The sequence below is a fragment of the Desmodus rotundus genome, chromosome 5, assembly GCF_022682495.2.
Source record: "Desmodus rotundus isolate HL8 chromosome 5, HLdesRot8A.1, whole genome shotgun sequence".
NCBI lineage: Eukaryota > Metazoa > Chordata > Mammalia > Chiroptera > Phyllostomidae > Desmodus > Desmodus rotundus.
In genome coordinates, this window is record NC_071391.1 from 137,507,805 (window position 1) to 137,532,337 (window position 24,533).

At 37.4% G+C, this 24,533-nt stretch overlaps 1 protein-coding gene across 1 annotated transcript in view; it reads left to right on the forward strand.

Annotated features, from left to right (window-relative positions):
* Positions 1-2,097: 2,097 nt before the first annotated feature.
* Positions 2,098-24,533, forward strand: part of EHBP1 (EH domain binding protein 1) — a 370,181-nt gene continuing 347,745 nt past the window's right edge. Inside the window, exon 1 of the mRNA XM_071221562.1 lies at positions 2,098-2,118. The gene's annotated coding sequence lies outside the window, so the exon portion shown is untranslated. The remainder of the gene's footprint in view (positions 2,119-24,533) is intronic.

The window sequence follows — 24,533 nt, forward strand, 5'->3', positions numbered from 1 at the left end:
TCAGTTGCCTGTGATCTCAGACATTGGATGGGAAAGGAGCAGGTAAAGGTGAACATGTTTCCAGGTGCCCTATAGGGTAGTCTGATCTGTATACTGCAAAGGTGCCCTGGTAGGGTTGAATTCCAGCTGTCCTTTATTCCAGCTGACCATGAACCTCAGTGCCGGGGAAGAGGAACATTTTTGTAATTTGTCTGTCTCTACAAAATACCTTTTAGTAAATGAATTAAAAGGCCCATATGTGGCTTCTAGTCAAGATGGTGGACAGATAAATGCTATATTTGGCTCTGCCCATGACATCAAAATTACAACTAAACTACAGAACAACCATTATTGAGGACCACCTGAAGTTTAGCTGAACAGAAGCCCTATAACTAAGAGTATACAGAAGCCTCAAAGAAACTGGTAGGAGAGGTGGGGACTCAGAATGGACTGGTCCCACACCCACATGTGGTGGTTAAAAATCAGAAGGAATGTGTCAAATGTAGAGGTCCCCGCTGGGGATCGAAGGGTCCCAGCCCCACACCAGGCCCTGCATCCCAGGATTCCAGTGCTGCGAAGAGAAGACCCCATAAGTTCTGGCTGTGAAAACCAGTGCTGATCGTGGCTGAGTGAGATGGATGGCTTCTGGAGTTCCAGGTGTTGCTTACAGGGCCCCTGCACAGACTTACTTGCTGATGGACTCACTTACTCTGACCTGTAGCACTGGGGAAGCAGCTCAAAATGTACCAGGGATATATAGGGGAAGAACTGAATGTCTGGCTTTGGGGCAAGAGCTGGAGGGGTGGCTTTCTCCCAGACAGAAGTACTATAGAAGCCATTGTTCTGTTTCTGAGCCCTCCTCCTGCAGGCACAGGCAGGCAGGCACCATAACTAAGTCTCCATCAACCTGGCTAACACTGTTTACCCTGCCCTGTGATTCCCTGAGGCCCCACCCCACCCAATTTTTGGGCCCACCCAAGCTGCTTCCAGTACGTTTTCCATACAAATGGCCTATCTTGGCTCATGCTTTCACTTTTCTAAAATCAAAGGTTCACAAACCCCAAACAAAGGGTCCGTGAACCCCTTGATATGTCCCATACCTCTTGCTAAGTGGCCAAAAGACTAGCAGCTGACCTCAGTTCACATCTCAGCCTCTCCCCAGCACTTGCAAGCCCAGCACAAGTAGCAGTCATCTGCATATCACTTTGTAGCTCATACTGGATGGCCCTGGGTAGGACACAGATGGTAGCTGTTCTTGATCTGAACCTCCCAGGAGGCCTTAGAACCAGGATACCTGGTGGCCAGCTTCAAACCCCACTGAAACATCACCCAACCACCTCTGTCAGTACACACTCAAGGGTGAATTCAGCAGGCATCTGAGCCATGCTGAAGTGAGTTCTGCTCCATGGAGTCAGCCCCTGCACAGAAGCTCCTCTGCTGTTGTGATGGCTGGTCCTAGAAGCCAATCAGGCTGGGGTGGGGATGTAAATCCTTCCCACTGACATGCCAACAACAATCAAGGCTGAATTACAACAGAAGGGTGCGTACTGCCTATAAGGTGTGAACACACCTGGACTGCCTGGCTCAGGTGACCAGAGAGGCTGCACCACTGGGCCCTATAGGACACCTACTACATAAAACCACTCTACCAAGACCAGGAGACACAACAGCTCTACCTAACATGTAGAAATAAAAAACACAGGAAGGTAACCAAAACAAGGAGACAAAGAAATATGTACCAAATGAAAGAACAGAACAAAACTCCAAAAAAAAGGAATAAATTACAAGATGCAGAGTTCAAAACACTGGTTATAAGAATGCTCAATGGACTTAGAGGAAGGTGAGATCTTTAACAGAGACAAGAAACATAAAAATAGATACAGAAAACATGAAAAAGAGCAGATAGAAATGAATACAGTATCTGAAATGGACACTACATTAGAGGGAATCAACAGTAGATTAGGTAAAGCAGAGGATCAAAGCAGCAATTTGAATCTTTAAATTTTGTTTTCTTTTATTGATTACAGAGAGAGGGGAAGGGAGAGGGAAAGAGAGGGAGAGAAACATCCGTGCAAGACAGAAACATTGATCAGCTGCCTCTTGGACATGTCCTGACAGGGGAGCAAACCCACAACCCAGGTATGTGCCTTGACTGTGAATTAACATACAACCTTTTGGTTTGTGGAACAATGCCCAACTAACTGAGCCACACCAACCAAGGCTGAATCTTTTTTTAAAATGGATTTTAGAGGTTGGGGGGGAGGGAAAAAGAGACATTGATTTGCTGTTATAGTTATTGTGCATTCATTAGTTGACTCTTTTATGTTCCCTCATGGGGATTGAACCCACAACCTTGGCATATTAGGATGATGCTCAAACCAAGAGAACTAGGACCTGCCAGGGCCTTGAAACAGCAATTTGGAAATAAGATAGCAGAAAACACCCAATCAGAATAGGAAAAAGAAAAAAGGATCTTCCTAAATGAGGATAGTTTAAGGAGCCTCTGGGACATCTTCAAGTGTACAACATTCACATCATGGAGGTGCTGGAAGGAGAAGAGAAAAACAAGGAATTGAAACCTGTTTGAAAAAAATAATGATGGAAACCTTTTCTAACCTGGTGAAGGAAATAGACATACAAGTCCAAGAAGCACAGAAAGTTTCAAATAAGATGAACTCAAAGAGGCCTACACCAAAACACATCATAATTAAAATGTCAAAGGTTAAATATAAAGAGATAATCTTAAAAGCAGCGAGAGAAAAACAGTTATATACAAGGGAGCTCCTATAGGACTATCAGCTGATCTCTCAACAGAAACTTCTGAGGCCAGAAGGCATTGGCACAAAATATTCAAAGTGATGAAAGCAAGGACCTACAACCAAGATTACTCTACCCAGCAAAGCTATCATTTAGAATCAAAGGACAGATAGTTTCCCAGACATGAAGAAGCTAAAAGGGTTCATCATCATCAAACCAGTGTTATAAGAAATGTTAGGAGGTAGAAGAGGGTGTAAGGGAGATAAATGGTTATGGAAGGTGATGACTTGGGGTGGTGAACACACAATACATATACATATGATGTATCATAATATACATATGATGTATCATAAAATTGTATATCTGAAACCTACACAATGTATTAATAGTGTCACTCCAATAATTTAATAAAAAAGAAAGAAATGTTAAAGGGTCTTTTTTAAGAAAAAAAAATTGCCCTGCCTGGTGGTTCAGTTGGTTGTCCTGTACACCAAAAGGTTGTAGGTTTGAGCCCCGGTCAGGGAGTATACAGGAGGCAACTAACCAATGTTTCTCTCTCACATTGATGTTTCTCTCTCTCTCTCTCCCCTCACCCCTTCCTATCTCTAAAATCAATGGAAATGTCCTCTGGTGTGAATTAAAAAGGAGAAGAAGGAGAAAGAGGAGGAGGAAGAGAAGGAGGAGGAGGATGGGAGGGGGAGGAAGAAGAAGAAGTAGGATAAAAAATATGAATAATAAAATGGCAATAAATATGTATCTATCAACAATTAATTTAAATGCAAATTGATTAAATGCTTCAATTAAAAGATATAGGGTGGCTAAATTGATAAAAAAATAAGCCCTTACATACCCTGTCCACAAGAGATTCACTTCAGATTGAAAGGCACACACAGACTGAAAGGAAAGAGATGGAAAAAGTTATTTTATCCTGGCCAGGTAGCTCAGATGGTTAGAACATCATCCCTATACACAAGGTTGCAGGTTCAATCCCCAATCAGGGCACATACAAGAATTAACCAATGAATGCATGAATAAATGGAACAACAAATCAATGTCTTTCTCTCTCTCTCTCAAATCAATAAATTAAAAAAATAAAAAGATACTTCATGAAAATGGAAACAAACAGAAAGGCTGGGTATCAATACTTATACCAGGCAATATAGACTTTAAAACAAAGGCTATGACAGGAGACAAAGAAGGACCAAGCAGTTCCACTTCTGAGTATTTAACCGAAGAAACCTAAAACACTAAATGGAAAACATATATGTATCTATGTTTATTGCATTGTTATTTACAATAGCAAAGATATGGAACCAACCTAAGTGTCTATCAACAGATGAATGGATAAAAAAGGAAGTGGTGCATATGTAATAGCTATATGACTTAACCAGAAAAAAGAATGAAACCTTACCATCTGTAATAACGTGGATTGACCTAGAAGGTATTGTGCTGAGTGAAATAAAGTCAGACAGAGAAAGACAAATGCCAGATGATTTCACTTATATGTGGAATCTAAATATTAAATGAACAAGCAGAACAGAAATGGACTCATACATACAGAGAATATTTTGATAGTTGATGATGGGAGGGGTTTGAGGGATGGATGAAAAAGGTGAAGGGATTAAGAAGTACAAATTGGTAGTTACAGAACACTCATGGGGATGTAAAGTACAGCCCAGGGAATATGGTCAATAATATTTTAATAGCCATGGGTCAGATGGGTGCTGGATTTAGCATGGTGATCACTTCATAGATTATATAAATGTCTAATTGCTGGGTTGCACACCTGAAGCTAATATACTATTGTATGCCAAGAGCAATTAAAAATAATAAATATTTTTTAAAAGGCCCATGTGTACAAGTATTGTCCTTAAAGTACTTCACAAAGTGCTGGGATACTTCTTTTCATGGATATACTGATATACTTCCCATCAGAGAAACTGGCTGAGCAGCCAAAAGATATTGAAAAAGCATTGAAATTGTCTTAAAACTTAGAGAATCTGAGTCCAATAATGTGCTTATATATCAGCAAATTCAGTCCGTAGGAAGAAAATAGCCTATGTATAAAATAAGATCTTTCTTCTGTTTCTTGAAATAGCGCCAAAAATAAAAAACAAAACCCTTTTAATACTGCAAAAATACCATGTAAAAGGAAGAAACCATGGAGATACAATGTCTTCTTATCCTGAGAAACTTGGGATTTGAATTCAAGCAGGATGAAAACATCTGGTTATTATTAAGAATTGAAAGCTCCTTAAATGAAGCAGGCCATAATAGAGTTACCCTCTTCAAAAAGCAGTTCTAAATCTATACTGGAATATAATTCCATAAATACTTTATTATAAACTTTATACCATTATTAGTCATTGTATATGTCCATTTCATAAAGTGATAATTGTCTTCGAGTAAACCTTAGTTGAATAGCAAGGTTTAGATGTCATTGAAAATATCATTGAATATACAGATTTAAAATAATATTTAGTTAAGTACCTCAAAATTATTCATCTTGGTTTTTTGCCGAGTAACTATTGAGAGAGATGTTGACATTGTGCTATTTCACAAAACATTTTGCTAAGTAAGTTGCCATATTCCTTTCAGAATTCACATTTCAAAGATAGGGGTGGTAGTGTCAATGGCTACCTTTATTTGGTTTACCCTGGGTGACTGAGTGACTGTTTGGCATTAATCAAGTTGAGGATTAGCCCATGTCTCTGGCACACCAGCCATGATCCTATGGGACTGTGTGATTAGGAAATGTCCGTGTGGGAGTTGTTGAATTGTATGAGATCCATAATTTTTTTGTTTTCTAGTGGTTTATCATTCCACAAAAGCCCAAGCCATTGTATTACTGTAAGAGCAGGCAGAAACCAGATTGCTTTTAAAAATTAAAAAACCAGAAAAACAAACAAACAAAAATCATGGACCCTTACCTGTAGTCAGTGAATTTAAATACCCAAGGGCTCTGCTCAAGTTCCATAACTTGCTTCCTTAAATCATGAATAGGTAAGCCTACAACAACCATTGTTTTCCTCAGTTCTTAACATGAGTGTAAGGTCGTAGAGACATCAACTACAGAAGCCTTGAAGAGTAAAGCCACAATAGCAGATAAATGCAGTTTTTCAAATATCCAGCTAGAGTAAGAAGGGGGAAATATAGTAAAAGCAATATTCACTCCTGTTTGTTTTTTTTTTAAATTTTGTTTCTCCTTTGGATTCATAACCTAAGCCAGGCATTGGAAAATAATAAAAATGGCACTTTAGAGTTCATAAACTGCATTCATATATGTTAGCTTTTTTGAGTTCTAAAATAGACATTATTATTAGGCTTGTTTTAATACAGAGAACACGGAGCCATACAGAAGCCATCTGACTCACTCAAGGCAACTTAGCTAGTGAAGGACAGCCTGAGCTGCAAGCCCCATCTTCTGCCCCAAGGACTATGCTTTGCATTTTATTACATAATCTAAAAAGAATGGTATCCCATTTTGACTTGACCTCCCACAACAATTCAAACTGATCTAATCACTCCCCAAATCATGGAAAATTGACTTAATTATAACATCAATGTCATACCTGTCAGTCAATTCAGGAGCCCAGATGCCTCTTGGATAGTTCTACTGTTTTTCTAACCCAAGCAAGTAAGCAAAGCTTAGCAATACCATAACCTCCCGCAGAAAGCCAAGGTGACTCTAACATGATATCAGATCAGGAGGTCTTCTTTATCCCCTGCAAATTTTACATCACTTGTACCTGTACCTAATTAATTTTTAGGCCTTTGCATTCCTTTAAGCAGTTAAATTTCTCTAGCATTCACAGTTTTCCTTTGGATTATTTTTGTTTTCCATCTATTTTATATATTCCTCTACCTCTCCCCACCCCCACAGTTGGCTCTCTTAACGTTCCATTTCTTGTCCTAAGGTCCTAGTAGGTAGCTAGACCTAAGACAGGGATCTTAGAAAATGTCATGCCTCTTCACTATTGGAAATATTTTTAAATCTACTTAAAAAAATTTCTTAACAGTAATAAAATACATAAAACAAAGACTCAAAACAAAGTCTAAAATTCATATAGACAGAAAAGTTAAAAAGTAAATAAAATTGTATTAGTCACTAGTATACACAGGAATTTGGATCATTAAATTATATAACAACTTGCTTTCAAGGGTAAATCCAAAACTATCCCCAATGAAGTGTGTTACTCCAAATGTCTAGGGGTCTGGAGATAAAACCACAGCTAACCTGTCCTGGGCTGTATTTGGTCTTGGCAGGCCCAAGGAGCAAGAGGACAAGGCATGCTTGACCAGAGCATTTGTGCAGAGAGCACTGAGCATATTAACTCTCCCCGCACTCAGGCAAATTGCCCTCTTCCACCGCTCCCCTCCAAATTCAGGTAAAAGAACTTGAGTAAATTTTTGTCCCCAAATATTGAGGGATTTGTCTTTCTTTATCGTTTATTTTTTTTAATCAACCAAACAATCTTAAAAGAAGATAGCTTCCAGCCTTGCATCTTCTTCTTTATGAACTCTTTCATTGGGTTAAGGTGAGATGAGAAAGGAAAGTTCCATTTCTAGCTGCTCATAAAGATGCACAGACAGTTCCTTCCTTCTCATTTTTAGTGCCCACTGGCATTGCCCACATCCCTCACTCTGCTCCACACTCCTCTTCCTCAAGTTATTGAATCTGAAGAAAAGCAAATTATACTCAAGGCAAAGAGAAAGGGAGAGGTGGGTAAGCTTCAGGTTCTATGTGGAGAATCCTACAGATTAAGAGTTTCATTTTTCTTCCCCATCATTACTCATTTATGACTTAAAATTAATCTTAACCCTTTCTTGCAACATTTGGCAAATTGAGCCTCTGATTCCCATCAGTGGAGAAGAAGGGGAGGTAGACACAGTTATTATTGCTTCCAACATTGTCATTGTATTTGCTGAATTCAGAACTGGTTGTGCATAGAACAGGAGGGATGGGAGTGAATCCTTGGAATTTAATGAGAGATCACTGGACTCCAGTAGTCAGAAGACCTGATTCTTTCCGGTACGGACCACCTGACAAATGCAAGGTCCTAAACCTGCACCTCTTCAGAGAGCTGCTTATGCAGTAGTGCTGTCTAGGGGGAATATGAGGCTATTTGGTGATAAAGGACAATGGCTCTAGAGAAAACAGAACAGTAATCTGAAAGTCAAGAGTTTTGGGACTTGAGTCCTACTTCTACCATTAACTAGTTATAACCAGGCCTAGTAGTGCCTCCTCTGCAAAGTAGGGAGAATAAAACATTGCCCAGCTATCTTTCCAGAGTGGACGTGAATATCATGTAAGATAACATATATAGAAATACTTTTAAAAGTATTGAAAAACAGGAATACTTGTAAGACAGCATGACCAAAATGAGGCAGTGGTCTGAGTACCTGCTCAAGTGCCTCCCAACAGCACAGACCTGTGCTGTTGATAGTCTTGATCTAAAGTCTGACAAATTTAATTACGGAAATGTTGACAGGCCATTTGTAGCCAACCTTATAGTGCCTAACAGGGTAGAACTATTATGGAGAACTACATAAAATAGTTACAATGATATATAACACTGAACAATGTGTTTTTTTCCATTAGTTTTGCACCTGGAAGGAAATACCCAGCTTCTGAATGAATAGTCATGGGACGTTGGGGAGACTGTATCAGCATAAAGGGGAATTGGAGGGCAGGAGGTAGGGTAGCATCTCAGAGAACTTTGAGCAGGGCAAGGAAGGGGTAGAGCACGCAGGCGTATTTATCCCAGAGGGGGGAAATGTGATGTGAGGAACACAGATGCTGTCATAAAATATTGACAGGGCCAGTACAGAGGAGATGATTAGATACTCTGTTCTAGAAGGCAGATCACTGGGCACAAAATGAAGTTGTTAGACTAAATGATCTCTAAGTTCCTTAAACAAAGTTCTGATATTCCTAAGTTGTAGGAAGAGAGGCTGTGGCTGAGCACAGGAGAATACTTTGCATAAATAATAGTTCTCCTTTGTTGGGCAGAGACACCCAACCTTGGAAATACATTGACATTCAGGAGTCTAGATTTAGGAAGGATGTAAAGTACATGTGCACATTCTAAGTACCATCAGACTCCATGACAGAGTGGCCTCTTCAATTCTAAGATTTTTTTTTTTTTTTGATTCTTCAGTAGGATGTGTCCTAAAATGTGCTGAGTAAGGGGTCTGTGTCTTTCGCTGTCAGCTGGGATAGATACTTTCTAGGAGGTGATTGTTGTCATTTTCTTCTTTTCCCTTGCTTAGAAATTGCTAAGAAACAGCTTTTCCAGTACATTTGGATTAATTGCCTTATTTTCTACCTTATTTGGGTTATTTTTATTGTTCATTAGAACCATCTGTAAACAGTTATTTTTACAGCAGCTTCAAAACCAAAGCCACATATAAGCTTGCACCAAGAAAATTCTATACTCAGCCTGGAATGAGGATGTCATTGGATTCTGTTTTGCAGATATCATGTGATAAACTGATTGACAAAGTCTGGAAATAAATCAAGATCATCTTGATGTTTAGAAATCTGACAGACAGATGGTACCAGCACAGTTTTAAGCTCTTAACTAGGTTATACGCCTATAATGAGTTATGCTGTTTTCTGACCTTCTAGGCAGCTATACTACCTAACTCTAGGACAAAACATCGCTGGATTTGGGGCAACAGTTTCATCATCAACTAACTATAAATTCTCCAAGTGGAAAAACAAGATTAGCAACAGCATATTCACTAAACACCCTATTAACATTGAAGTGAAGCTCATCCCAACACAGTTATGAGGGGGCTAAACATATGCACAAGAGCAAAAATAACTACATACAGTAAGCAAGTAGAAGACAACAGAAAGGCTAAAGGAAACAATGGATATATATTAGACTGTTTTCAGTTGCAAATGCCAGAAAACCCATCTCAAAATAGCCTAAGCAGAAAGGATTTATTGGCTTACATAAGAAAAGGGCTTGGCTGGTTCCAAGGATGCAGATGATGTCAAGATAATATTCCCACCCACCCTCTTCCCCTTAATCTCTCTATCTCTCATCTTGGCTTCATTCTCTAAAGATGGCTGGGAAATTATACTTCAGACTATAGACCTAGGCAGCTGGAGGTCCAGTGTTTGCCATTTTATTAACAGAAGCATCAGGCCTACCATGGACCTGGATGCAGCAGCTCTAAGAACACCAAGCAGTTCTCAAGTCTGGATAGTCTTCAGTCCAAGAACAGGTATCAGGCACACTTGACACAAGAAGGTCCATGTTCTCACTGTGGCCTGATTAGGCACAAGTGCACATGCAAGGAACTTATTACCTTGTAGTGTCATCTTAGGAAGCAAAGAACAACTCTGTGAGGGTATGTGGGCATGCATGGATGTTCAGGTGTGTCAGTGGCCTTGATACTGTATCATGGGTGAAGAAACACTCAGAAGAGTACGATAGGCAAGTGATGATCCTGGAAAATCATCTTTCATTTGGCAACTGGTAGAAAGGGGGGTGGCAACCTGGGTTAGATTCCTTTCTGGAGGTGGGTTGAGGGGCAGGCAGGTGGAATTACTCCTTAGGAAGGAAGGAAAGGTAGTAGAACATAGTTTCTGCTCCATTTTGGAGGCCAGTGGCTAAGTCTGGACAAAGCAAAGTTTTTTTAGCAAGTTGAAAAAGGAGTATTTTAGTCAAGGAAGGAAAAGCCACAGTGGAAGAAACAAGGGAAGACTGGAGTTCTCCAAGGGCCTGAAATGAGCCATTGACTTTCAGAAGCCATTGATTTGACTTTGAGTGCACAGAGAAGTCACTGGCACATGGTCCCTGGGGCAAGCCGTTTTGCCCACTATTACCAAATATTAGTCACAATAGGTATGGATATGCCTTTTAACAAGTTGTATTTTTCAATGCTACAGAAAGCATTAAAATTTATTAATGGCTTATAAACAAAATCATGTTCCTATCTTCCAGCCTCCTTTTCCATGAAGTCCATGGGAAAAGGAAGGAAAGAAGGGAAGGGAAAGAAAAGAGAAAAAGAAAAAAAAGAAAGAAGTTAATTGCATATATTAGTTTGCTAGAGTTACCATAACAATGCACCATGAACTGAGTGGCTTAAATTATGGAAATTTATCATCTCACAGTTCTGGAGGCCAGAAGTCCAAGATTGTGGCATAGACAGCATTGGTTCCTTCTGAAGGCTGTGAGGAAGAATCTGTTCCTTGCCTCTTCCCTGGCTTCTGGTAGATTGCTGGCAATCTTTGGTGCCCTTTGGCTTACATCACCGTAATCTATGCCTTCACCTTCACTTGGTGTTCACCCTGAGTGAATAACTGCATCCAAATTTCTCCTTTTTATGACACCAGTAATATTGGGTTAGGGTCCACCCTAATGACCTCATTTAACTACCTCTGCAATGACCCTCATTCCAAATAAGGTCACATTCTGAAGTACTGGGACTTAGAACTTCAACATACGGATTTGGGGGTGGAGTGGGGAGAACAATTCAATGCATAACAGTCCATAAACCTCTGTAATATTCCAGAAGTTATAAATAGCTGCATATTTTGCTCCAGTGTTTAAACTCTAGAGCTAAATATATTCTTACTACTAAGATTGTAGGGGGTGGTAGGGCAAGGTACAGGCTTTAGAATTCCCCCTTTCCCATCACTGAGATCATCATGATGACTAAAGATAAAAGATCAGATTCTTTCAGCTTGAAAAATTTATACATCTTTTGCAGAAAAAATGGAAGGAAAATCAAAATTCCTTTTGTATAAAAGGACTAATTGTTTGACTTTCCAATGGGAGAGAGAAATCCTTTGTTACTTTACTCTCAGTAGGGACAGGAGAATGCAGTACTCCTTTCTCTTCTCCCCTACTCTGAAGAAGGGCCCCAGCAAGGGGTTGGTTATTTCCTAATTTGACTTTTGAGAGCAACTTCTCCTATTGCTGATATAAACCAAGTGATTACATGTTGCTGCAAATGCCCACTGGCCCAGTGTGAGTGAGGCTTTGTGCTGAACAAAAGGAGAGCAGCCCTACATTTAACCACAGTCAAGTCCTTTGTGGGACAGACAGGAATAACATGCATGATTGCAACTCACAAATAATACACCTCATGTCATCTGCATTTTACCTGCTCTTTAGGACAGAGGCTGCTGTTCCTGGACAAGTCAGCGTTAATCCTGAACTCCTAACTACAGAGCCAACTCTTGCAGGGAGTGGCATTTCCCTTCACTTCTTCCTTTCCCTTTACTTTCAGTCCAGTCAAGCATAAATAAGTGGGCAATTTCTACCCTGATCACTGAAGCTCTAAAGATAGGGCGCTGAACTCACTAAATGATGAATACATGCCATATGGAGCTAACGGCAAGTTCAGATGTAAATTATCCCCGTATTGCTCTCTGCATTGCAGATAAAAAGTCCCTTGTGTCATCTCTTTGTACTGAGCTGTGTGTATCTGAAAACAGCAAAAAATCACTGAGAAAAGTGCAACAATTAACTTCCTCTAAAAAGAACTGGGTATTACTTGTGTTAATGAATAGTAAATATTTTTTAAAATTATTTGAGGTTCTGCACAATTTCTTTCATTTAGAATCTCATATTTTAAGCAAACATTTCCATCCTATTGGCCAGCTGTATTAATAGTGCAAGGCAATGTAACAAGAGTTGGAGTCAGATGACCCTGGTTTGGGTCCCTGCACTTACAATAACATTTGCCAAGCACTTAGTACCAGCAACTGTTCTAGGCACTTTCCATAAGTTATATCACTTACTCTTCACAACGATTCTAGAAAACAGGTCCTATTAGTCCCATTTTATATATGAGGAAACTATTCAAATAGTTACTGAAAGAGCTGGGTTCAAATCCGTGCTGTCAGCCACAAAGGCTCTGCTCTTTCCACTTCTCCATGAGGCCTCTTGCCTTCCACATCTTTTCACCTGAAGCAGATACAACCCATTTTTTGGTCTCCCTCTTTTTTTATTCTTGAAGAGGGGAGTTGAGTTAAATATTCTCTATGATGCTTTTCAGTTCTAAACTTTGCCTTTTGGTGATCATGCTCTCTTAACTTTTCAAAATGTAAGTAAACCTTTGATTTAAATAGTGCCTTTGGTTTTCAAACCCTAAACAGTTCTGTTGATGAGGGTGGGAATCTTTCTTGTTTCAAAATTTGGAAATAATAAAGTTCAGAAACTTTTGCCTTGGACCCTCTCCTTGTTGACCTATGTGCAGGCTTCTAGTAGTACAAAAGGGACATAGAAAATGCCAGTCATATTAGCAGAGGTCCTGAGATTATCAGACAATGTATGGATGGATGTGCTGCGTAGAATAATGAGCTTTATTATGCTCTGTGTATACGTATAACCTATTTAGGAACTCCAACCACTTATTATTTGCCTAATTTGGGGGGGGTATTTCAACCTAGATTCAATAATTGGAGAGTTCCTTATAATAGTTAAATATGGAATACCTTTTTAGTATGTTCTATGATTTTACTCTAAAGTATGCATTTTATTTCTCTCAATCCTTTAATTGCTTTGATATAGTATTAGAGAGGTTTGAAATGCTTTATTTACATGTGTGGCTTTCATCTATAAGAAAGGTTTCATTTTTTATTATGTCTTTTAATTTACAGCTCTAAAAATAGATGTGCTTTTTTTTTTGAGTTAACATTCATAGCCCAACTATCCTCATATGGAAGAAAACATTAACCTGAATGTTGAATATAAATAATATAGATTCTATTATGTATCTATAAGCAGTGAAATACTTCTTATATTTTACAGAATACAAATTTCTATTGAGAAACAAACATACTTCCAGATGGAATAACTTAATAGAGGGATTACCAGAACTACAAGAATTTATTTCTCTCTAATTATTTAAAAATACTAATCATACTATATATTCATTCAAAGTTAGAAGTTTGTTTTGAATTCTGCATTTCCTCATATGTCCATTAACAATGTAAATTGAACTAGTGCCTAAAGTGTATAAGACCTAAATGAATGTTGACCCTGTCTATCCAATGCCAACATTCTCAGATAAAGAAGTGAAAAATAAAAAAATATATATTTGTGATATGGCATATTAATTTCTCACTGAACCCTCCAATATTTTTTCCATTTTTAATCCTCGCCCAAGGATTATGTTTACTGATTTTAGAGAGAGAGGAAGGGAGAGATATAGATAGATAGACAGAGAGAGAGAGAGAGAGAGGAACATCAGTGTGAGAGAGAAACATCCATCGGTTGCCTCCTATACGTTCCCTGACTGGTGATTGAAACTGCAACCTAGGCACGTGCCCTGACGGGGAACCAAACCTAACCATTCGGCGTACAGGATGATGCTCTAACCAACCAAACCACTCAGCCAGGGCTTTTCTTTTCTTTCTTCCTTTTTTTAAAAAATGGATTGATGTGCCAACCTAAATACAAGAGGCCAGCTATGTTCAATGAAATTGTATTATTAAGCATCCAATACAAAGAAAAAGCATATTACTTTAAAGATACTTTTAAAAGGCTTCAGGATCTGCACAGAAGGGCTATAGAAGGATTAGAGACAAGAATGATCATGTCCTTATAAAGCTGGGAGTTAAGGAGATTCAAGGAAATATAGCAAGAGTGACTTAATCCCAAAGAGGTTACTGCTGAAATTTTATATGAAATGAACTGATAGATGACTTCTTTACTAGAGTGAATAAGCACACAGAAATTAAGATGTGCCTACATTTGGAAAAAGGTAAGAACTCCCATAGAAAAGTGGATCCTGGAAAAGATCCCTCAGCTTTCTTCCTCATTAGAAATTGACCACTGCAAAACCAATGAGGTGATATATTTAGTAGCAGTTTTCTAAAAAATAAATGATCTCTTTTAGGCTCTGATTTCTAGCTTGAAAAATAATTGCTGAAGAAAGTAATTTTGTATCTAATGTGTAAGTTGGCTATTTCAGACAGCATGGGTGATCAACACTATCTCCTCCCTTGCACTTTGTTAATCTAATCAACAAAATTGTATACTATTTGCTTCCCTCAGACAGGACAGTAAGTTAAGACTATCAGCATTTATTGAGTACTTTCTACGTGTAAGACACATTGTTTTCTTCATCACATTGTTTTTCCTCCACCAAGCCTTAATCATAGAGAAAGAATAAGAAAACACTTTTGAAATGGACAAATCAAAATAGGATCACTTTTTTAAAATCTTCTCAATAACCTGGAAATTGTGCATTAATACCTCTTTTTGTAGAGGAGTAATACAGGACTGGATGCAAGTTTCAAAATGACTATTCTGGCTTTGATTCATGAAGGGCACTGCCTGAGTATTGAGAAGGTGTTTTTCTTTTTCTTTTTTTCTTTTTTTTAACACAACCCCCAGTAAGGATGTGTGTATCCCATTTTATCCATCCATATGGGGTAGGGCCTCCTCCCAAACTGGAATTATCTTCTGGAGGGCAGGCCCCTTGTAGTACAGTCTTCCCCTGCTAGGTGAGCATTCTAGGAAACCATCTGTATCAGTGTACCAGCTGGCATTGCTGTGAGAGACTGTGTTCAGCTTCAGTGAATTTGGTTTGAAGATAATGCATTTCCCCATTTCATGATGGGTGATTTACAAGGGCACCTGCCCACACTGCGCTGAGTGTTCAGCAGTTTTTGACCAAAAACAGCATGACCCCTGTGCCCCACCCTCCCTATGCACCCACTCTCTGCCTGAGTGACTTTTGTTTGATTGCTTGTTTCCCTGGATAAAAAATGTCCTCCAAGGGGAAACGTTTCGCCAATGCAGAAGAGGTGAAACAAAAAACAGCAGAAGCACTAAAAGGCATAAAAATCAATGAGTTCAAAAATGGTTTTGAGCAGTGGAAAAAACATCTTGATAGATGTATTGTATCAAATGGAGAGTAGTTTGAAGGTGACTGAAGTTTAAACATGTAAGAATAAATATACAACTTTTTATAAATACCAGTTTTTAGATGTCCCCCTTCTTTTCAGGAGACCAAGAATGAAGCCTGTTATATTTTAAGTCACTAAGCCAGCACATATTTAATATTTTAAAAAGAACCGTCAGGTCAGTTGTCAATTTTATCAAATAAGTATCCTTAAATGCAGTAAAACTCATCAGTCTTACCGGTTAAAACCCATATGTCTTGATGCCTCATCCGTGAGTTGTGGAAATAATAAATATCAGTAAGTGTAACCTCAATAGAGAAAAAGTCCAGTATGACAGAAGTGAAAACAAAAAACAAAAAACAAAAGTAGGCTAGTTCAGAATCTATTTTGATATATCTTCCTAACACAAAAGTCTCTGTTATTATTGAAATCATAAGTGTCTATTTTCATTAATAAGAGTTGAAACCTTCTGGCTATATTATAATTACATTAATATCAAATTCTGGCTTTTCCCCAGTGAAAATACTTTATTGAGTATGTATCTGTCCTTGTGTTTAAAGTGAGTTTTAGCCCTTCATACATGAATGCTAAACATAGAAAATATATCTAGTTATTTAAAATGGCAGTAGACTTTATAACTTTAGGAAGTGAAAAACAGGTATTTGTCAAGATTCTTATTTAGTATTTCTTCATGTGACAGAATTTGCATGGATGTTGTTTTAAAAGTTTCTGGACTTACAACAAAGTGTGGTAAATCTGCTTTTTAATCACACAGGTATTGTCTATAATAGTTGAAATTTTAGGGATATCTGCCCAGGAGTAGATGGACTATGACATCTTTTAGTAATCCAGGAAATTGTGAACGTAGCCTGGTTGAAAGTTACTACAGCATAGCATTTAGGACTAGAGCCTCTGGGTTTCTCCTCTGGAGTAGTTTAAAAAGCCCACCCAGGAATGATAGGGTGCATGTGTTTTTAAAAATAGGGTTTTTTAATTGAATAATTCAAAATAATTATTGAATAAGATTTTGAACAAATATTAACCAGTTATAAAGCCATGGAAGGCTCTAGTAGCCAACAATGAATGATTTTTAAACCCACCAGTAGCTGTTCTTATGCCCCTCAAGCAAATGCTTACTAACCATGCAGATTTAGGCAAGGTTAGGAAACTGGAGTAGATTGAAAAACAAAGTAGAATACCATTGGAAACCTATTTCAAAGGAATAAGATCCTGCCCTCTCCCTACAAACTAATCAACTTTGATACCCACATTTTTTGGAATTTTCTGGCTGATCTCAGCTGGTATGAAAATGCCAGGGAGAGGAGACAGGTACAATGACGATGAACAAATTTGTACAGTTCTAGGTATTTTTGCCATTGTCAGAAAACTTTTGCAAGATCAAATCAAGAGCCCTTGCATGCTCTGAGGTTAATTTAGAAAGTTGTTCCATCCAGAAAGAAGGCTTTAAAGAGTAAACTGTCCTCCAAACCAATCTAAAGGGCTTTTTACTCTTTACTCTTTATAAACCCAATGTATTAGGATTACATAACTTTACACATGATAGGAAAAAAAACAAAATAGCTATGGCTTATGTGATTATTTCTATTTCATATAAAAGAAGTCTAGTGGTAGGCAGGTCAGGGTAAGTGTAGTGGTTCTACAAATTTGTGAGGGACCTAGGCTCCCTCTAGCTTGGCACTTTACTGTCCCTTGTCCTCATGGTCCAGGATAGATGCTGGGTCTCTGACCAACCCATCTATATATTCCAGCAACAGGAAAGGGGGGAAATGAAAGACATATTCCCTCCCTTTAAGGAGATTTCTGAAAGGTACACACACGTCTTAGCCAAACTTGGGCACGTAGCTACATCTGGCTGCAAAGGGGGCTGGCAGGTCTTCAGCTGAGTGGAAATGGTTCAGCTAAAATCTGAGATTCTTATTGCTAGAGAAGAAAAGGAGAATGGGTGTTCAGATGTAACTAATAGTCTTTGCCTCCAAACTTGGGTTGGGGTTCAGGAAAAATTAGAAGCTATATCTCCTAATTCCAACTGTAGGGCACTTTCACATTTTAAATTTCTCTATGAGAATATTATATTTTTCAGAGATCTCCAGCATATTGAGTTGTCTTGTGATTTTTGGTTCTATGTGGCTGCAGAAAAATATAACTGGTGAATGTCTTTGGTCAGTGGTTTGTTTCTTTATTGTTTTATTTTTTTAACATCTGCTTTATGAGATATAAATCACATATCATAAATGTCACCCTTCATGTAACCAGTTTAAAGTGTACACCTCAGTGGGGTGTTTTAATATATCCACAGAGTTGTGTAACCATCATAACTATCTAATTTCAGGGCAGCATTTCATCACCCCTAAAATAAGCCTATACCCATTAGCAATCACTCCCCCATTTTCCTGTTCCTTAAACCCCTGACAACCAGGAATCTACTCTCTATCTCTATGGATATGCCTGTTATGGACATTTCATATAAATGAAATAATACAACATGTGTTTTTTTATGATTGGCCTCTTTCACTTGGCAGGTTTTCAAGGTTCATCTATGTTGTAGCATATATTAGTACTTCATTCCTTTTTATGAATGAATACTATTCCACTGTATGGGTATACCACCACTTGTTTATGCATTCATCAGCTGATGAAATTTGGCTTGTTTCCACTTGATGGCTATTATGAAGAATGCTGCTATGCACACTCATGTACAAGTTTTTGTGTGGGCATTGTGTTCATTTCTAATGGGTATATACCTAGAAGTGGAATTCCAGAGTCCTATAGTAACTCTATGTTTAACATTTTGGAGAACTGCTAAACTGTTTTTCAAAGTGACTGTTCCTTTGTACAATCCCACAAGCAATGGGTAAGGGCTTCAATTTTGCTATATCCTTACCAACATCTCTTACTGTCTTTGACTTTCAATCATCTTAGTTGGTGTGATATGGTATCTCATCATGGTTTTAATTTCCATTTCCCTGATGGCAAATGACATTGAACATCTTTTGATGTGTTCATTAGCCATTTATATATCTTCTTTGAAGAAATGTCTCTTTAAATCTCTTGTCACTTTAAAATTTGGATTATTTGTCTATTATTGACTTGTAATAGTTCTTTATATATTCTAGGTAGAAGTCCCTTATCAGATATGTGATTTGCAAATATTTTGTCCCATTTGTTGGCTATCTTTCACTTTCTTGATTTGTCTTTGAACCATAAAATTTTTTATTTTGATAATTTTTCTTTGTTGTTTGTGCTTTTATCATATCTCAAAAAAACCATTGCCAAACCCATGGTCACAAAAATTTACTCCTCTTTTCTGCTAATAGTTACATAGTTTTAGCAGTTGACATTTAGGTTGAGAATCCATTTTGCATCAATTTTTTCATGTGGTTGTTTTTGCACCCTTAATCTTCACAGCACTTTAAAGAAATCATTGTGAATCATGGGTGTCTCTTTGAAGAGGGTTCAAACAATCTCAGCAATTATACTCTAAAAGATTGAACTCTTTGGGCTGGATTGCCATTGAAGTTATAAATAATATACTCTACAAAAAGTAATGTGTTCTATCAGTGCTTTTTTGTTTATAATTTATCATAAATAATTTACAAAATGACTAAAATTGTCTTGTGGTTACTCTCCCCTTTAGAGCTGGGTATAAGCAAATGAATTAGAAATCATTGCATTTAGGACTAATATCTTCCATGTTCCTAACAGACACTATTCTGCCTTCATGTTGACTAGGGGAATTGTGACTGTAAACTTGCAATTTTTGACCAATCAGAAAATTACCCTTTGCAACAGCATGGGCGGAACTGGAGAACATTATGCTAAGTGAAATAAGTCAGGTGGTGAGGGACAAATACCATATGATCTCACCTTTAACTGGAACATAATCAAGAGAAAAAAGCAAACAAAATATAACCAGAGACAATGAAGTTAAGAACAATCTAATAATAGCCAGAGGGGAGTGGGGAGGGGACAGTGGGGAGAAGGGTTTTCAGGAACTACTATAAAGGACACAAGGACAAAATCAAGGGGGAGGGTGGAGGTGGGGGAGGGAGGTATGTTCGGCTGGGGTGGTGTGGAGGGATGGGTAGAAAATGCAGACACCTGTAATTGAATAACAAAATTAAAAAAAAAGAAAATTACAGTTACACAAAAATCATCAAAATAGGCATAACAGTGGCGGGCGGGGGGGGGGGGACCTTCTAAAGATAGCAAAAACTAGATTATAATGAAAACAACTAGAAAGAAATTCTGATTCCTTCTAATTCTGAATGCCAGTTTTTAATTTCACACACACATATATTCATTTATTAAAGGCAAAATTGTTTTAGATCACAGAATTAGAGCTGGAAGGGGTCTTAAGAGAATCTTTTCTAGCCTTTACCTCTAGGTAACAAAGTATCATGTTCCTGTATTCCAACTTACAGATGAGGCAAATGTAGCAACTCTTTCTCCTTCATTCCTTGGCTTCCTCAGTTTGGACTTCTCTCTCAAGTGGATTTGACTAGCAGAGGTCACTGGCAGGACATTCATCCTTATAGCTCCAAATCCAAGAGGAAACTGCTTCTCTTTCCTAATCATTTTATTTCTACCAATTATCCCAGAATTGTGTCTACTTGCTTTGACTTGGAGGTATATATACAGTTGACCTTTGGACAACATGGATATTAGGGTCACCTACCTCCACATAGTAGAAAATTCATGTACAAATTTGACTCCCACAAAACTTAACTACTAATAGCTACTGATTTTTTTTGCCATTATTTCCTTTACCTTTTCTATTAAATTTATCGGGGTAACATTGGTTAATAACATTATATAAATTTCAACTTTACAATACAACTTCTGTATACTCCATTGCGTGCTCACCCTCCCTCGCCAAGTCCAGTCTCCTCCTGTAACCTTTGTCCTCTTTATTCTCCCTTCACCCACCTGCCCCTCTAGTAACCATCATTCTGTTGCCTGTATCTATGAGATTGTTTGTTTGTTTGTTGCTTTTTGTTTTATATCCTACATATGAGTGAAATCATACAGTTCTTGTCCTTTTCTTTCTGACTTGTTTCACTTAGCATGATACTCTCAAGATCCAGCCATGTTGTCACAAATGGCAATATTTCATCTTTTGTATGGTGAATAATATTCCAATGTGTATATATAACACATCTAACCAATCATTTATTGAAGGACACTTAGGTTGCTTCTATGTCTTGACTATTGTGAATAATGCTGCAGTGAACATAGGGATACATCTATCTTTATATAAAAGTGTTTTCAAAAAATTTTGGTAGATACCCAGGAGAGGGATTGACTAATATAGCCTACTGTTGACCAGAGGCCTAACCAATAACATAAACAGTTGATTAACACATATTTTGTATGTTGTATGTATTATATACTGTACTCTTACAGTAAAGTAAGCTAGAGAAAGTGTTAAGAAAATCATAAGGAAGAAAAAACATGTTTATAGTACAGTAGGTATTTATTGAAAAAATCAGTGTATAAGTATACCCATGCGATTCAAACCTGTGTTGTTCAAGGGTCTCCTATATGTACTTTTCCTCTTCATCCAGAGAAATTATGTGAATTCCTAGGATGATATAATTAGTAAGTGACAGAGCTGCAGCACTAACCCAGTTCTTTCAACTTCAGCCTCATCCTATGTTCTTTGTACTTCACTGTAACTGACTCACTTCAGAGTACAGTACAATAATGGACTTCTTATATATTTTGATTTTGTTTTAGACTGTTATTTGAATATTTGATAAGGTATTACATTTTTTATGGTTTACACTTTTTACTCTCTGTACATACATTTTTCTGAAATAAGTTTAAATTCCTTGAGGTCTTCAACTGTGATTTATACATTATTGAAATGTTTATTTTTATACATTTTAAAAATGTATAGCTTTATTTTTGTCAAGACTTTCTTGAACAGAGTAGGCACTTGGTAAATATCTGCTTATTTGAACCACCTGACTTGATATTGAAGCAGAGAACAGAGTCTCCCATACATAATATGAAAATAAGAGGGCAGTTACACATGAGCCTGAAATTAGGAGATGATGGAGAAAATACCCAGTAGGCCCATGAAATTCATGGTCCCAAGTCTGAGGAAAGCAGTTCAAGCACATAAAAGGTACCAGTGAAAACTCATCCTTCTTTTTATGCTATATAATATGGAAAATATTCCCAGGAATAGATTGTTTTGTGAAAGAAAAATCTTCATTCACTCCCCAAACTGAACTGTGTCCATGGGCAAAATGGACCTAGAATCAAAACAGATGTGCTAGAAATGGTTTATCCTGGGGAGAGTTTTCATTTTTAACAACTAGATATGAGTTATAAACAGCAACTGTAGATGGAAAGCTTTTAGAGTACATGTTAAAGTGTATGTAATGACATACAACATCTTCAATCTGAGACTACAGTTACACAAGTTTAATCATTTTTCTTGTAAAAAAAGTATAAAATGTTAAAGGATGATTTTAAAAAGAGAATGGTATCACTCATAATCTTTACAACCTAAAATGAAGTTATTTGTGTGTTCTCTTCGAGTATTTATTGTCTTATAGATGTACTTTTAAATTTTTAAAAATCATAGAACACATAGGAGATAAAAGTCAACTTTAAATTATTTACCTCTAAGAATATCTAGGAAGAGAGCTAAAATGTTTTTGAGTAAAGGGCAGTGAAAATAAGCTATTATTAATTTATATTTTGAAACTTATTTTGTTTATAACTCATATCAAAAAAGGAAATCAAATACGATGGGTGTGTGTTTCTTAAAATCCTATCACATTCTTATAATCATTTCATTTTTAAAAGTTGCATGGGAGCTCCAAGGATGTATTGATCAGATTGTTTTTGGCTAACATTTAATAAATTGCAGATCATCTCAGACAATGTAATTTCAATTTTGGCATGTGTTAATTTTGCATTTTTTTAGTTATCTTATACACATAATTTTAAAAAATGAATCAATTTCTCTAAAGTGGTTCACTGCACATAAAAATAATGAAAAAATAGTAATGTAAATTCAGTTTAAGTAAAGAAATAACCATGAATTGTAAACGGGACTCCAGTACAAATTATAAATCTGTTTGAGCTGTGACAAGTCTATAGGTGACATTGAACAAGCACCCACAAAGAAATAAGGGTGTGAATTGGAAGTACAACAATAAATACCTGAGAATTGAATTTCATTGAGTGGGCTATGTATTAATGTTAGTCCCCAGTGCATTGTCTTTTATAACGTTTTTCTCGGTTAGCTTTTGTGCCATTGTTAAAGCACAGTGAATTGAGGTTTTCCAAAGCAAACATCAAATAACAGTTTCTAATTGATGAGGAATGTGAGCTCCATAAGGGCAGGGATTTTGTCCTTTTTTTTTGATGTGCTGCATTTCCAATACTTAGCACAATGCTTTGTGATTAGTAGATTCACCTCATAGTATTAATTAGATAATTGTTAATAAGTGAGTTTTTCACTAAAAATATCATCAAAGGAAATCGAAACCATAATACTATCATTTAAAGTTGTACTCCTTGTAGCAAACTAGGTACAAGTTATATTGTTGCCTCAAAGCTTGCATAATCAGCTGAAAATTAGTAAGATTTTAATAAGAGAAAGCAGCATGAACTATTGGCAAAGTTGTTTGATCACATAACATTCTTGGACATTGCAAATATCCGTAGCATACACTGTAAAACAGCAATTAGTGTCATGCATGCAACGCAGCAGTTTCACTTGCCAGCATGGCATGTACGAAGAAGTACTCAGCAGGTTACTGTTTATCACTGACAAGGGCAAGGTTTTGGTAATTATTATTTTGAAAATTGTGATGTAATCTGGAGAAGAAGCATGCACAAGGTAGCTTGTTGAGTAGCTAAGAAGTGTATTATTACAGGAATAAAAGAAGTTGAACAGTCAACAAATAGGCCTCCTGTTTCTGATTCAGTTGTTCAAGGAAAGGATGAATTTTTAAAATATAGTCATGATCTCTAAATATACATCTTTTTAGCATGTGTTGTGTAAAGAGGGGTGCACCAATATAACACTCTCTAGTTCTACAATGAAATATACTGGTTTATCGGGGTGAAGGTGCTTTATGAAATGAGAAATGGGACATTAATAATGTCACATTCCTTCTCAAAAGGTATAGGTTAGCACTATATTCACTATCTAAATTAGGCTAAACATCATTTCAGGGATAAAATATCATGGTTTTTAATGTTGAATATCATGATTTCTTCAGAAGATTGAACTGTGGCACAGAAACTTAACTCTTGCTCAACAGTTGACTTTCTTTCCTTGGCAAAAGATATCAATGACTCATTACTGGGAATATTTAAACATAGCATCCAGAAATTGTGGCAAAATATGAAGAAATATCCAGCAACTCTCAGGAAGTCCTCTTTGCTTAGCTGGCTATGTTCTACTCTCGGTAAGCCCAGTCACTGACTGGGTGACTTGTAAAAAGGGAGATCATTTGGGGCAATATTACAGCTCTCTTCTGATTTCCACATGATTGCCTTTGACCTGGCATTTTTCTCCACCTCACCCTATCCAGCAGATTGCCCAAATGGTGCATGAGTTCATCTTGGCTTTTGAAATTTGGGTTTATTTTTTAACTCTACTTATCTGGGACAGGCTTCTGCAACAGGGCTACTTTCCCTTGGTCCACAACCAGTGACCTGGTAAGTGGGGTCCTGCTTGATTTCAACTGGCTGCTTTTTTTTTTTTCACTGAGCTGGACATGCTTTTGATTTAACACCACATTGGGGTGGGGTATATATTCAGTGTCCTTCAAGATTGTGGATTCCCATTGATTTTTCTTTGTCTGTCCTGTCTAGCTTTATTATTTTAGAATGTCAATTATATTATCTTGTTCATACTAAATATAGC